The following is a 15,910-nucleotide window of genomic DNA, read 5'->3' as shown; positions in this document are numbered from 1 at the left end:
GCCTTGTGTCAAGAGGCGCCGGGGAAGAGCGCGTCGACTTATGAGACAGAACCACAAGAGCCAGGAAATACAGGGAGGCGAATGGCCCACCATTTTCTCTCCTCTGGGAGCTCGCTGCCGTAGATGGGAGATTTGCTGCAGATGAACGAGCACCGGAAAGATAGGTCCCATCCGAACCGCTGTCAGATGCGTGCGTTAGGGCTACCCACGTCGGCCGACTCCTCACGGGGGTCGACACATTAGAGCGTTTCTTCGCCGCTGACCCAAGGAAACGCTCGCCACACCGAACACACGCACAGAAACAAAATAGTAATAATATGGTGCCACAAGGAAGCGTCGGAGGGTCTGCAACGCTTTGGCCGAGCGACCATCTTTAAGAAGGAAAGAGAGAGAGAGGGAGGGAGAGGGAGGAGGGGGATATCGGACGGCATAAAAGCGCCCGAAAGTTGCGAAAGGAAACGACAGGCCGAAGAAACCCATCTCCTGTAAAGGGTGCACCGCCACTAGAGCAGCCTTTCAGAGGGGAAGCCCACCGTCGTGGAGAGAAGCGCACAATCTGCAAGTGTTCCGATTCGTCAGACCCGTGACGACTGGATGCTCTCTGGCAGCTCACTGAGTCTTGAAATTTCGGGGCCATTTTCCGGACTCATTTTTTTTTTACCTTTCTCGTATCGCTCGTTCGATCAATTCTTGTTCTGCTCGTAGCGCTCTTAGTATTTGTTTTCTGTCTACCCTTCCCGATCGTTCAGGTGTGAGCTGTAAATGAGCCTCTTTCCCTTCTGGTCATGGACTTTAAAGATGACAGGATTGTGCATGTTCACGCGCTCGAAAATATTTCGGGTCCTCTCTTTCCCGTTTTCAGATTTCATGTTGTTGTTTTAATTTCTCTGAATTCTTAAAGCGCCGTAATTCAAGCGTTAAAGCCTTCTGGTGTTAGTGGAATACTTTCGTGGAGCGCCGTACCAGACCACTTTCGAATAAAAAGAAACAAAACGCATACTGGATTTAATAATACTTGTTTTTACAAATCGTATTTCCATTAACCCAGTCCAAGCAAGCGAATGGTTACGTTACGTGTAAGAAAATAAATAAGTTTGTAGGTATATATATATATATATATATATATATATATATATATATATATATATATATATATATATATATATATATATATATATATATATATATATATATATATATATATATATATATATCAGTGACCAATACTGGCCACGTGAACAGTGTCCACTACATTCTGTGGGTGGTGGCTCCGTAAAAAATATCGTACGCTTAGGAAGAGTACGATATTTTCTTACTTAATTAGTATTAACAAAAAATATTCTGCTTTGTCATACAACAGCGTCCAATGCGTGTTTCTAATTCTATGTACATATGTGATGAGTATCCAAATTCAAATCGCCAAATCTTGCCGCATTTTTTAAACAATTTTTGTTTTGGTCAGGATATGTTTCAACACTTTTAGATCTTTGTACGCGCAATAACACACAAATATTCAAGAGGCACTAAAAGTTAAAAAAAAATGTTTTTAATGCGCTTTTTTTTTAGTGAAACGTTTTGAGCAAACAGGTTGTGTCGCAGAAACATTTAGAACCCCTTTCCACCGTATTTCTTAGACACTGTTGAAAGTAGTAGGTTACATGCGACACATTTATAGATAACGCGTCACGTTTGTCCCTAACTCCCGGGTTCTTAACTTATAAAAAAAAATGAAAACTAGGCATATTGGTAAACCCGAAACCAGAGGAAAAAGGACAAGGGCGGAAACACTACTGGCATGGACAAGTCTCGAAACGCAGCTAAAACCACTTTATTGCACAGACAGATATATTTGCCACCAGCCACCGACGGTTTGTATTTTCCTTACACGTTTTTAGAATAACGTTGAGCCTTACGTTACTCGTTTTACTCAAACGGTGCAAAACGCAATCTTCAGCGCTCAGAACCGTCGAGAGCTAATTAGGAGCCAACGATGGAGAGGAGATTTTACGATGCAGGTACCACGAATAGAAGTGGGCGCAAGATCACCACGGCGACACTCAGTCCGCGCCGATTATCGTAGCTGGTCACAATTTCTTTCCAGCTTTCATTTTTTTTTTTTATCCCTCGCCGGAAAATTTTAGCGAACAATTAGACCCATCTGTCCCGAAGTTTCCCGTTGTTTAACGCCCAAACTTCACCGCCTGGCCTAGCCGCACGGTCGATCGACCGTTGCCAGGAGTCCAGAGGAAGGAAGCCGTAGACGGCTTGAACAGCTAGCACTCCCGCTTTTCCCTTTCCAGGAAGGGCTGACTCCCTCTCCCCAACAACGCTTTTTTTTTTTCTAGTTCTAAAGCCTCCACAAACAGGCAGCGCGATTCATCGAACGAACAATGCGGGGGCCCGAATTGAACGGATCAAAGAGTTCACTTCGGTAAAAAAAAAAAAAATAGATAAATGGGTAAAGAAAGCGAAGGACAAAAAAGAAAACGACAGGAGCCATTTTTCGATGCCAGATATCGGCGCAACCGAGAACCTCAGTGGGCGCACCTCAGCTGAGCTTGGGTCTAAATAAGGTGATAAGAAAGAACGAGAGACTCCCCCCCGGCTTATTGGTTCGTATTTCTGGTTTACTGTCCGAGACATCAATTCGTCTGGACGGCGCCACGATGGCGGTCGACGGTGAAATTGAACATTTAATGGCGTGTGAACGGAGCAAGTCTGCAGCACCAAAGGCGTCGGAGACCACGGAGAGACGAAATAGAGAAGGCGAACCCCATTTACAACGCCCACTGCCGGCAAAGTATAAGAAAAAAAAAAAAAAAAAAACTTTTTCTTTTCATTTTTTTTTATTTTGACATCTACATTTTTCAGAAACATTGTGAGGCTAACAATGAAGAGGACTTTCGCGGACGTTGCATTTCAGCGATAAATGCCCGGCACAATGTTTGGGCGTACGACCCGAAGTGGTGCTTAACCCGGTACCGATGTCTTCGGAGCCCCAAGAAGTTTTTATCTGGTATCTCAAGTTACTGAACAACCCCTTCCTTTCGCATGATTGTTAGTTCCCCACTTTTGAAACGCAACAACGAATATTTGTACTGCGGAAAAACTTCCACGCGTTGAGTCAACAAACAAACAAAAAAAAAGTAAATAAAAGTGACAACGAAAGATGAAAGACCATCAAGGTGGAGAGCCGTCGTTCGCGCCTGCCTCCGTCATTCGTTTTCGTTTGGGACTTACGGCTGAGGTCGAAGCGTTTTGGGTGTGAGGAGAGGGATGCGGCAACTTCACCGTCGGCAGGGCGACAAACAAGCAGGCAGCCAATTCAATCGCCAGAAAGGTCACGCGAAGCAGGGCCCCCCGGCGCAGCACGCGCAAGGTGTCCCAAGTTGCAGGCGATAAAATCGAGACGAGCCGAGATCGCGAATCGACACCACGGTGCGCTCGCGTCGCGGGCCCAGGGGACGGCGACTGGCGTGTGCCGTTCCGGCCTTTCTTTGTTCGTACGTCTCCACGCGGGCTGACGACAGTAAACACTGCATGCAGCATCGTCGAACTCTCTCCTCGGCTGAAAAATGCAAGACCAGCCGAAGGGACTTTTAGGAAGATGGCTGGCTCGGGTCGCCTAGGTGATGGAAGCAGGTAACGGCAATCAGCAAGAGTGAACCAGCGCTGGTTTCCCTTCCTCCGGGTCTTGGGTGGATGCCTCTGAGACCGCTGGGGAACGCCAGGGTATGGAGCCGCCCCGTTCTTTCAACCCGGACCGGCGGCAAAATTAACAAGGCCAATTGTGGTCGGTATCATGCCTTTTGCTGCGTGCTACGCACATTTTGTTTCCTGCTTATCTACTACGGAACATAACAGTGAGGTAGTGATTTTACGAAGTTTGAAGCGTCAAATTCTAATATTCTTATCTCGAGGGAAACGACCGAAGATGACAAACTTTGCAAATGTTAATGTAAGTCGGGTGCCCTTCACGCAATCGTTTATATATATATAGGGTACCCGACTTATATTTCGACTTAAGTCGAAATATCGAATATATGGAAATAGTTATATAAGTATATATATAATGGATTATGAAATTGAGTGCGAACATAAGTGTGCATTGGCGGCACCTTGCCACGTGTCTTAACCAGTGGTGAATGGCAGGTTTTGCGTGTGCGTGATTTTTTTAGTATTTGGCTCTTCGTGAATACCTAGGCGTGGTATAAATATAACAACCCTACTTTTTTAGTTTTTTTTTTATTGTTTACTGTTACAACGTCGCCTTTTTGCACCGTGCGATTAGATTCGCCCGCGAATTACGTAAAAATAGAAGCGCCTACGGTGTCTAGCCGTAAAATTAACGAACAGCACGAGTTACGGGGCCTTTTGTCATGCCGCGATCGATCGCAGGGCTCTCGCACAAGTACGGAACCACAAAATAGTTTCAAGGAGGCGCTCAGTTCTAGCTATAGGAAAACAAAATGCGGCGGTGAAGTATGGGACCTAATTTTAAAGCAAAGTAACTATCTGGCATTTTTTCCGCGAACATTGGCCTGCATTTTCCACTCAGAATTACGGGGTGACCCATAAGATGGAGATTGTAACAGCATATCTTATCAACGTAAGTGAAATTTAGAAATGATAAATTGGGGTTATTGGGGAGGGTTATCGGGTAAATTGGGTTATCGGGAATTATCAAGGTTTGCTTTACAATGCGGCTTGGTTCAGAAACCGGTTGTGAAGACGAGCGTGCTGGACATGTTAGTTCTGTTATTGTCCTCCCTTTTTTATATTCTCTAGCTCACAATATTAGAAAACCTTACCTCGTTCCTGATCTATACGTGAAGCTAATTTTGCGCACGAGCTGCGACTTTAGAAAGAAGCTGGGTGTCCGATTCACGTGCCCACGAGTCTGTGCTACTCTGAGTCGATATCCCTTATCAGCGCATAAATGACGTTAATGGATGCTGCCACGGCAACAAGGCAGCCCAGTTCATTTCAGGTGTGCTCGATGACTGTGACTCCATTATAGGTGCTTAGAATGACCGACGGCCGTTCGAACGCGTCGACATATTGACGTCCGGTCCGCCTGTGGTTGCGCGCTGGGACCTTCACTTCTGTTTACGCGTTAAAAATAGGCCGCCTGTATGCTTTCACCGGTTTGCTTTGTGCGACTAGCCGCAGATCTAGGCACCGAGGTTGTTGGACCCTTGTCTCGGCAAGTGCCCTACTTTAGCTTTACTTCAGTCGGCTTCTCTTTCGCGGGGCTTTGGGTGCATTTATGCGCGATGCGTTAAATCCGGTGTGAACCTCCATTTAGCGCGTCGTTTTATGAGCACTTGTTCAACTGGTATACAGCGTGAAAGTAAAGAAGTAATTCGATTCTTATCGGATGAAAAGAGAGAGAGAACTTGCAACACGACGCAAAAATAGGCAACAATTTTTTTTTATTATTATTTTTTTTACAAGGTCGATAATATTTCTAAGAATTAAACGTAAAACGACAATCTGGAGAGAGGTTTTAATAACTTGCGAATTCCACCTTGCTGGAGAATCTAGTTTAAAGACTTGAAATGAGATAACCCTTTCCAGTATGTAATTTTCGTATGTAATACAATTTAAAAAAAAAAAAAAACATTTGGCTTGAGGTAACAGTATCCGGTTTAACATCGTTTTGGCGGTACAAAATATTACAAATTAATTCAAATATTACTACATTGTAATAGCTGTATTAATTTGGACTATTTATTTATTAGTTCAATGAGCATATACATTAATGAGAGCAGGGCGTGGCGGGTACCGAGAGTCTCCTTATCGCCCTGCAACCAATCAGATAGTGACGTTAGAGGATAATTACTCTGAAGAGCCAATTGCGAAGCAAGAGGCGTGAGTTAGCATAATGAGCCTTGCACTGCCTTCCTTAAGTGAGTGTAGGTGAAGTGTTGCAACTGTGAATTGCACGAACTGAAATAAAAATACCAGAGGATGCGACAAAGCTATGGATTTGTTATTATTTAATGCCTCCGCATGTACCGTTCGAAATACAATCACAGTGATATCTTCGACGGCGGTTCGATCTAAAAGGCTGTTTATTTGTCTTTATATCTTTCGTAGACCTTAAAAGAGGAAAAACAAAAAGCAAGTTTATTAAGTGGACTGTAATTTTGTGCAGTAACACTAAAAATATGCAACAAATCCAAACCGAAGAATGTCTTTTTAGAAGTTACACCGTTTATTGATTTATTTTGGATTATTTTTATTTCATTTTCATGTCCTCGGCTAAGGCAAACGGTTTTGTTCTTCATGTCAGTTTATTACTTAAAAATTGGACGGCACGCTTCATGCGTTAAAAGGCACGCCGTGAGCCCTTGGCAGCATCTTCCAAGGATTCCATGGCAGTTAGGCGGGCGACTACATCCTTGTAGAGTTCGGGGAGAGAAGGACTTTCCAGACAGTCAAGATTTTATTGAATTTAAAGTGACCTCTTAGATTCGAGGAGTACTAAAAGAAGGTGGCGAGGACGCAGAAAAGCGAGGATGGTGTTAAGCGTCGTTCAGATCGTACGAAAACGAAACGATGGAAACGACACGACGCGAAGAACGGAGTTGGTGTTGAGAGGAGGCTGCCACTGAAAGACCGTTGGCGCCCACGCCGTGAAGAAGAAGAAAAAAAAGGTAGAGGAGGGGGCGAAAGGAAACCATCCGCGGTCATTACAGCTGGCTGCTTCAGGGCTCGCGAATAATTACCGCTGCCACGACAGGCGCACGTCCTGGCCAAGCAAAAGGCCCCATGAAGGGAGAAAGAAACAGATCGTCCTTTGATAGATGGCCCCGGTTGCTCGACCCGAGATGCGCTCATCATCCACTAATATGATCGGTGGCCATTAGCAGACCTGCCAGCCGGGCACCAGGCGTGAGCAATGGTTCGGGACACTGGCCAAGGGGGTGTTGCTCGCGTCCTCTTCCACTCGGCCCAGTCTCTGTCCGAGCCCTGGATGCGGCGAGCGAGGTGACGCTGCAGCGGGACGTTTCACGACGTGGGCGCTAATCGAGGAGTTCACGTCGAAACTTCCAGAGAGCCGTACGCCGGGGCGCACGCTCCCTTGTCTAGCCGGCCCGCTTTTCTTCGAAGCGTGTACGAGGACCCGGTTGGGTTGTAAGCGTGGCGGATGTGTTCGACGCGACAAGCGAGCTGTCCCAAAAAAGGTGCATCCCGGCACCCGTTGGAGCCTGCGAGGGAAATGCGACGAGGAGCGGATCAAAAGAGGCCCGTCACGAGCTGTCTATGTGTCTTTTCGCTTTTAATGAGATTACGAAGCGCATGAGGGTACTGAGCTAATTCCGAGCGCCTGAGCGGGCTCGAGGCACGGAAGACTGTTCTAATCTCGTGACAATTTGTGCCTTGGAGCCCTTCTTGGAAGTAGCGAGCTCGACCTCGTAACGTTTATTTTTGTGCACCATATAGTTCAAGTAGGGTGTATTCTATTTTGCAACATAAAAACAATTAAAAACGCTCCGCTCGCAAAAACAAAAAATAATAAAATGAAATCGAACGATGGCCGAGCGCCGAAACACATCGAACATAAAGCGGAAGATTGCTTTTGGTGGGGTCAAGTTTTGAAACAAGGGCACTGACGGATTTTCCTTTTGTTTTTGAAGTCAGAACAATTGTGTAATCGTATCGAGCGTCGTAGTGATGCTAATTCTTTGTGGGAATGCGTGCGAGGAATCTTTCTTGCAGTTGGTATGTTGGAATAAACGTGTAGACAATTGGCAAGCAGGACCTCTCACGGATAATACGCATGTACTGCGCCACCATTCGGCATGAGCTCGGTCACAATCCATCGGTTGGCGAATATTCGGCTAAAGGAAACCGTACTAACTCTAAAGATCTCCAGTGCACAGCACTGGCTATAAGCATTGTTAACCCAGGACCGTCATTGTAATAAATAATCGCTCCTCGAAACAGCCAAAAAAATGTATATATGTGAGCGATTGTATTAACAACAAGTCGAAAGAGCGGTCACCACAGGCGTCTCCGGGTCTCAATACGCCACGGCACTCATGACTGCCCATTTCGCTCGTGAATATAAAATTTTTTTTTTGTTGTTGTTGTTGTTTTTTTCGGAAAATTTAATGGCCTTGAAAGAAAGAGACCTTCCCGTTTTGGGTTATAATAACATCCAGTATTTATTGGGGGTCACTATTTATTAAAAGTTAAACACTCGTCCTACGCTCCCTTTATGTTGAGTTGAATTGTCAATCGTTGAAATATTTAAGCGGTCCGAACAGTCCTGTCTCTTTCACATAATCATTGGCACAATTTTATTTTATAGCGGCATGAACTATCGCCCAAAAAGTTGCCAAGACGCCGGTTATTTACATGCCAAGTAGATATTCGTGTTAAGTCGTAAACACCAGCTTTGGTAAAGTAACTTGATCGTCTGTCATAATCGACACATTTAAAGGTGCTTAATAAATCTTATTTGCGCTCGCTATCGTCGTTTGAAAAACAATAGAAAGAGCCAATGACTTCCATCTCCTCTCCTATCTTAAGGCTCAACTCCATGGAGCGAATATTCTGCGAAGAAGCAACGAATTTCGCCGGGTTTTTCGCTCCGCTCGTGACGTCACAAGAGAGCTACGGCTCTGCACGCAAAGTGCCACCAGGCGAAGTGCGTCGGTTGTTTTCCGTATACTTACTTGGCTCCGACCGTTAAAATTTGTCCTATTACAGCGATAGCTGGTACGGGCTCTTCCCACCACTGGATATGACATCCGTTGTTGATGTTGTAGTTGTAGGGCCCAAAGACTTCGCCGTGACTTGTCGCAGCTATCCCACTGTCTGCACTGTGGACTAGCGCAGGACGGCTAAATTTTTCTTACCTCCTAAATTACTCGCTTTCGTTGTTTAATTTAACATCCGTTGTTCATACGTGTCTGAAATGTGTGAAGAAAACAAGCCGTCGATGTGAACTTTTATTAGCGCGAATGCTCCTCTAACCTTTCCATGATCACTAGCGCTTCCTCGTCCACGGCACCGCTGCTTATGAACGAAGCCGAGCTTGACCATGTGCCAAGACGGCCACTCGAGTTCCTTCAGTCGCGGCAACTAATGGGTGCTAGAGTAACTGTGTTATGCTCAGCTTCCGGAGCCGAGTATCGCAATGATCCCACGTTTTGGTACTCCAAGTAACGCGGTAAGCGACCGCCATTCTTGCAGGAGACGTGACGGGCGCCGTCGTGCGTTTCCCGACTCGGTCTCGGCTGCTCAAACGGCGTCGTCTGCTTCTGTCATCTGCTGCGTCGGAATTCTAAAACATCGCCGGCAGTATTTAAAGGACGAGAAAAAAAAAACGAAATTAAACAGTATCTTGTTGGTAATCCCAATTTTCAAAAAGCTCGAAACTCTTCCTGCTCGTCAGACTTCAGAGAAAGATCTATATTTCGCGCACGGAACGCGAAAAATATATCCCGTCTAAAACCAGTCGCTTTGCAAGATCTCTTCCCCGCAAACGTTTTGCCTCTTTTAGCGCACGGGAGAAACCCTTTCTCCACCGATGAGGAGTTGGCGGCGAAAGGAAATGGAGCGGGATACTCTGGCGCCTCCCATATTTAGTTTTTCCCTAGAAAAGACTAGCACGTGGCAGATATCACTGGCTTCGAAGGGACCACCTCGCTTCGTCATGGCGGCTCTGTGTCTGGTCGGATCGCTTCGTCGCACGAAATTCAATGCCAGTGGCGCGCGCGTGGTGAGGTCCCCGAAAATGTTACCGGGGCAACCCGACGCTCAAACAGCTCATTCGTCTTCGCTGTACCGCGCAGGAAGTTGCGTGTGGAAAGCTTGATTGGCGTGTGCATGTATAAGCGTCGCTGAAGCTCCATTTGTTGGGCGCCCTCGACCCCCGCTTCAAGGCCGTCGAAGGAAACGGGCTCGAAATGTTTCGTTGTTGTCGCTGCGCGCGCCCACCTTGTTAGGATACCTAAATATACCTTCGAGCGCGCGGGTTTTCTCGTTCGTATGGGGAAAAAAAAAAGCTAATCAATTCTCATTTATTTTTGGGACGACGCTGTTCGAATGGTGCGCCGACGTCGACCGATTTTTCTCGACTGTCCTGGAAAACATTGCCAGATTCGGTTTCCAAGGTCGTTTGATATTTTCTTTGTTCTCGGGCTTTGTTGGTGCTTCGATTTTTGTAAGGTGAAACCTGGCGTTCGAAACGCAGAAAAATAAGTTTAATCACAGCGGAGAAAGAACTGGCGTTGCTGAAGATATCGCAACCAGAGTTTGGCGAAACAAACCAATAACTTTTTTTCCCCTTTTGACGGTTTTGTTTTCAGTACCCCCATTACACAAAAGTCTTCATATCTCTAGCACGATATTTGTTTTTAATCTTCAAATCGTTTTAACAAGTTTTAGTACTTCTTTTAAATTGCTCATTTAATGAAACGTGAAAGACATCTCTCACACCCATTAACCACGTGTAATCGAAAGACGGTATGTAACCAAGCAGCCTCCCATTTACGTGTTCAAAATGTGACGGCTTTCCTGCGCTACAGCCTTCATAGTCAATATTGTGCCGAGGTGTTACCTGTTACAGCTCACGTAATGAACAGACTTCCGCGTATTTCGACTATCACTCAAAGTAGCACCGCAAGCAACTCCGCAAAAAACTGAGCGTCAGGTTGAATCAGACATCATAGATTATACTGTATAATTGCTGAGAGGAGGAATACAGCAAGAAGTCTTAGTTGTCTCGCCTCCAGCGCAAGCTTCCTACCTTATGTAAAACTTCGGTGTCTCTTGACGTGCAGCCAAAGCACGACGGAAGGCAGCGACCGCGTGCTGGAGACCAGAAGTCCAAAAGAGACGCCCTGCGATTTTCGCCCTGTTATAGCCCACAGCAGCTACTCCAGCCAGTTTAATCAGTACTAATTCGCATGTATTAAGCGTGCTATTTATTGAACGTTTTACCCGCCATATTTTAAAACAATTGTCTTCAATTATAGAAAGTGCATGTCCCCAAAAATAGGGAGCTTCGCACATTCCAAGTGATTTAAAAGCAAAAATATATTCTACACAATTTTGGTGCGTGTCAAAACTCTCTGAACACGGGCTTTTCTCGGCGCCCAAAACTGAGCCGACGAAATTACAGGACGACGTCTCGGCATTATCAAGAACGTTGCCCCAGGCTTGAACATCCAAGCTTCTCTTCGCACTGATTGTTTGCCGACTTCTCGTCTGGGGTACTCCGTTTCGCAACGTCGGGTGTTAGCCCCGCCTCTCCCCCTCCCTTTCTTTTATGACCTCTAAGGCGGAACACTTCTCTGGACGACCGAATAAACGAGGCGCCGGCGCACCGTCATCGGAAGGACCGCCTCGACGGGACAACAAAGGGCTCTTGACAAAGCACGTCGTCGTCGGGCACGTCCGTGTTTTGCGGTGTCAGCCAGACAAGCCCAATGACACGGGCACGGCGGCCCCCGATGGGCAAGACGTAGGCGTCCATCGTCGCGGCTCCATAGCAGGCGTATGCCGAGCATCGCTCGGCAGAGATGCGATTAAACTCGCCACTTGCCCTCCCCCGGCACGCCCAAAAGTACCCCTGTCCCAATGAATCCGGGCCGCGCGGAGGGAGCTCTCAGCAAAATTGAGCCGTTTCGCACACCTTTCGGTCGTCAATGCCGATGGGCGCAGCCGTTCTAGCTACTGACGAAGAAAAAAAAAATGATTTACGCTCACGTCGTGAACGAAAGCCACGAGAGACGGACAAACAAACGCTGGCCACGCCGAGAAACGGCGTTCCCCGTTCAAGACGCGTGGGAAGCGGCCGATAATAAAGCCCTATAAAATGTTTTCCCGCCTTCGTCCCGGGGGCGCCGCAGTGGAAGGGATCCGCGGAGACTCCGTTTTGAAAGAAGTGGGCAGGCTGAGGAGAGGCACTCTGCCTAATCAGGACCATTCACGGCGGTCTGAAGCGAAGAAGTGATTCACCCGCATGTCTACTTGGGTAGACAAGGTCGCATCGATTGCGTGTCAGAAGGACTTCCACGTGGAGACAGAGTGCGGCGCGGCACGACGTGCGCGCGTCCCGGCGAGCGCTGCCTCGGCGCGTGTCAGCGCTCGTGCGAGGGTCCCGTAATTAGACGGCGCCGCCGAGAGCGGGCCCGTCTCGGCGCAGAGCGAAGTGCTCGCTCGCACGCATTCTTCGACCGGACGCCGCCCGCATTCAGGCTGCTCGGCCAACGGGGCAAGCCACGACTGCTCGGCCCGGAGTCTCAGTTTTGTTTCGCCAGGAGGAGACGGAGGCCTCTGCTGCGTCGGTTTCGATCAGGTGTTTAACTCGAACAAAGGAAACAAGTTCTGAAAAAGAGAAGAAAAACAAAAAAGCGTTTCCGCCGTTGGTTCAGTCGAAAGAAAGGAATGTGTCTGTCATTCTGGGCGAAAAGGAGGCAGACGGGGAGCTACGCAAGAGAAACTGCTGCCTTTTGAAACCCGAGAACATAAAGTTTTATGCCCTTTTTTCCTTCTCTTTTTTTTTTTTTTTTTTTGTCTGTGCGCGTCATTTTCGGTAGTGAGGAATGGGACAAGCTGGCGTCAACGTCGATGTGATCTGCATTCCGCGTTTTATTATTTCTCTTCCCCATCTAGCCTGCTTCCAACAATAGAAAACAAGAGAAGAATGAAACATTCTTTATTGTTGTGCCGCTGCGTCACACATTCTGCGGGCGAAGAAATAAACCACCCACCCTCGTGGTATGTCACATAAAAGAGGCCTTTTGTGCTAGTCTAATATGAATTATATGCGAACCATTGATGCGGTTCGCTCTTTAATATTTTATATTTCTTGCCTACCAAAAAACAAATTAGTTAATTCGTGCGAATTTGCAGCTTTTCATCTCGTTCGCATTTGCCCATATTGCTACGTTGTACTTTTTTGTTTTTAATGTTACGTCCACATTACTTCTATCTTGTCGTTTAAAACCTGAGACTGTGATGCAGAAAATGAAAAAAATATATTTAATTGAAGGAACAGATACAGAAGGGAACGTCTCAATTGAAACTTTGGTTTCTGTGTCTGTTCCTTGGACTAAATTTTTTTTTCTTTTCTGTACCATAGCATCAGGTGTTAAACGACATGATTAGCTACCACCAGCTCGCCTGCGCACTTAGTCTTATTACTGTAACGAATGGTAACTTCGATCAGTTATTGCGAAATTATCCCGTGTTGACAGTCGGCCACCTGACATTACGCATTAATATGTTTTGCTTAAAATCTCTTATTTCCATCTGCTATTAACCTATTATACTTTTCTTCCATGGATGTAGTACCTCTCATTTTCTCATTTCTCACTTAGCCTGCGGCTGGGTTTCATTTAACAAATTCTCAGGTTCAGTAGACCTTCACTGCACCAAAACTCGTGCGGCAGGGTACCGGCAAAACGACACACCTATGCCTTTAGCTTCACGAAAAATATCTGCTTTTCGTCGATAAATGTACTAGCATAACGATGGCTTGTTGACACACCGAAACCTCTTGGCGTCAGTAGCACGGGCTTCTGTCCCTTTTAAATGTGTCCATTAAACATGAGCGCTCGTCGCTATCTGTTTCACCTCAGTGCTGCTTCTTCGGCAATCCTAAAGTGAAACTGATACGATTTCTAAGACAACCGTCTGAAGAAACAAAAAAAAAAAAAAACATGCACGCAGTTTATTAATGCTGCTCTTACTACACCTCCCCCCCCCCCCCCCCCCATCCATTTACAGAATGCGCGCGGTGTTGTAATCCGGTCGGTTCATTGAAACTACCCGACGAATTAGAATGTCTGTAACCTGCGTATATTTAATTTCCCGCATGGCACGGACACTACAGAATGAAACGCACGACCCCCGTCCGCCACAACGACCCCCGACGTCACATGTGGGAACGAAGAGTCAAAACGGCGCATGCGTGACCATTTGGGGACGTTTTACTCAATCCTCTTAACTCAAGTGTGCTTCACTCGTCCGCACACAGTGCGGTGTCTCTATGGGGCGGGGCAGAGGCCCCGTTTTTTGCATCCGAGTCCCGCAGGGTCCCGACCCGCGGCGCGCACGGCACGGTTTGCAACCGCGACGGTTCGTTTGGCCGAGCTGGCTGCAGGGGGCAGTCGTCGAGGCGCCTGCCGCAGGCATCCGCAAGAGGGGAAGTAGGCCCGAGATGGATGAGGGGACAAACCGCCATCTGTCATCCTCTTCTCTGGACAAGATGAACGAGGGCCAAGGCTGTAGCGAAATGCCCTCAAAGCGCTCGCTGATCTCCGATAGACCTCGGGGCGCGCAAGTCGGGCGCTCCAAAGTGCACGCCCACGCGCTGGACCCGGGCTCCAAGACGGCCGACAAAGCACGGCTCTTTTGCGCTGCATTCGAGATTGAGCCGTCACCGACGCTGCTGCGCCTTTTGCCTCTTGCTATCAGGGCTATCGTGCCTCGGTGGCTGCTGGCCTCGTCGACGAAAAACCCTCTTCGACGTGCATCATCTGTAATGGGGGAGCATGGATCCACTTAAGAGCGGCTACTATTTTTTTTTTAACGTAGAAATCGATTTCTATTTTGCCACTCGAGGTGAAATCAATATGATTCGTTTCTTTAATAGGGTTCAATAGGCTTGCGGAAGATCGCTGGTGGAGGTCCAGACATAAACGTTCAAACTGCAAAAACAGAAATTTTCTGTTTAAGTTTGATATTTTATTTCGTTTCTTTTTTTTTTTTTTTTTTTTTCTTTCAAAGGTTAGGAGTTTGCTCGTGCTAGTTTTGGGGCGTTTTCGTTCATTTTTAAATTTAATCATGATACGAGTTCTGGCTGGTCTTCCTTCTATATACACTGACAGCTGAATAAACGCAGGGAATGGCTATATTATATTTTACTATTTTGATGAATATTTTACTTTAAAGTTTTATAGTTATGTAGAATACACTTGGAAGAATGGATAGTTGGGCGAGTTGGTGGGCATGTGCTTTCCTATTAAAATAATTCAGTAGATAGTCAGCGCTCGTCCCGTGTGTTTTGTTCGGTTGTCGCTATAAACCGATGTTAGAGACCAACTGGAAACAGCGCACAAATAACAAAGACGAGGAAGGTGTAGACGAAACAAACGCTGGACTTCGACTGATCATTTAATCAAAGGGGGAAAAATAAACTAACAATCTGCATCACTATCCCGTCGAACCTTGTTTCAAAGAGGCTACCTCTTATTATGTATTCAAACCGAAGTTTGACTGGGGCATGTTGCGCCTCCCCTTGCTATCTGAAAAGCTTCCAGCCGTTCTCTTGCAGTCTTATCAGCTCGTTTCCCCAGAATCTTGGTACATTTAAAACATGGTTTGCACATGCAAGTCACACAATGTAAAGGTATGTGCCCTCCCACAGTTTTTCTCGGCGACAACGCGTGCTCGCGCGCACGGTCGTTGACACAACGGCCCCGTCTGTCCGATGTATGCTCGACAACAACTCAACGGAATTTTATACAACACTCCTACCTCGCACTTAAAGCGCCTTTTTCTGTGTTTGACTGTATGTTTGTTTAATTTCTCCCCCCTATTAGCAGCCCTGGAGCATAATTGAACATTTTGCAAGACACCGAGAAGACGACCGCTCCGCTATCTTTTTTTTTTTTTCATTTTATAAGAAAACATACGTAAATAAGGTATTGCCCATTGTCTCTTGTTCTGTCGCTCCCTATGTTATTGGTGTTCCATCTCAATCTTTTGACGTAGCTTTTCTGCCACAGACAATAAAACTGACACTGGGTAACCCGCACTATCCAGCCGTTCTACCTGCCACGCAAAGCTCTCTTGAAGGTACAGTGGCGATACTTTTTCTTGGGCAGCTTGCAAGCATGATGACTCAATGCGCCTCTGGAACAGCTTAGAGTAAGCTGAA

This window comes from Ixodes scapularis, unplaced genomic scaffold (assembly GCF_016920785.2).
Source record: "Ixodes scapularis isolate PalLabHiFi unplaced genomic scaffold, ASM1692078v2 PGA_scaffold9__187_contigs__length_104089568, whole genome shotgun sequence".
Lineage (NCBI taxonomy): Eukaryota > Metazoa > Arthropoda > Arachnida > Ixodida > Ixodidae > Ixodes > Ixodes scapularis.
The sequence above is the reverse complement of the archived record's forward strand: the minus strand, read 5'-3'. Positions refer to the sequence as shown.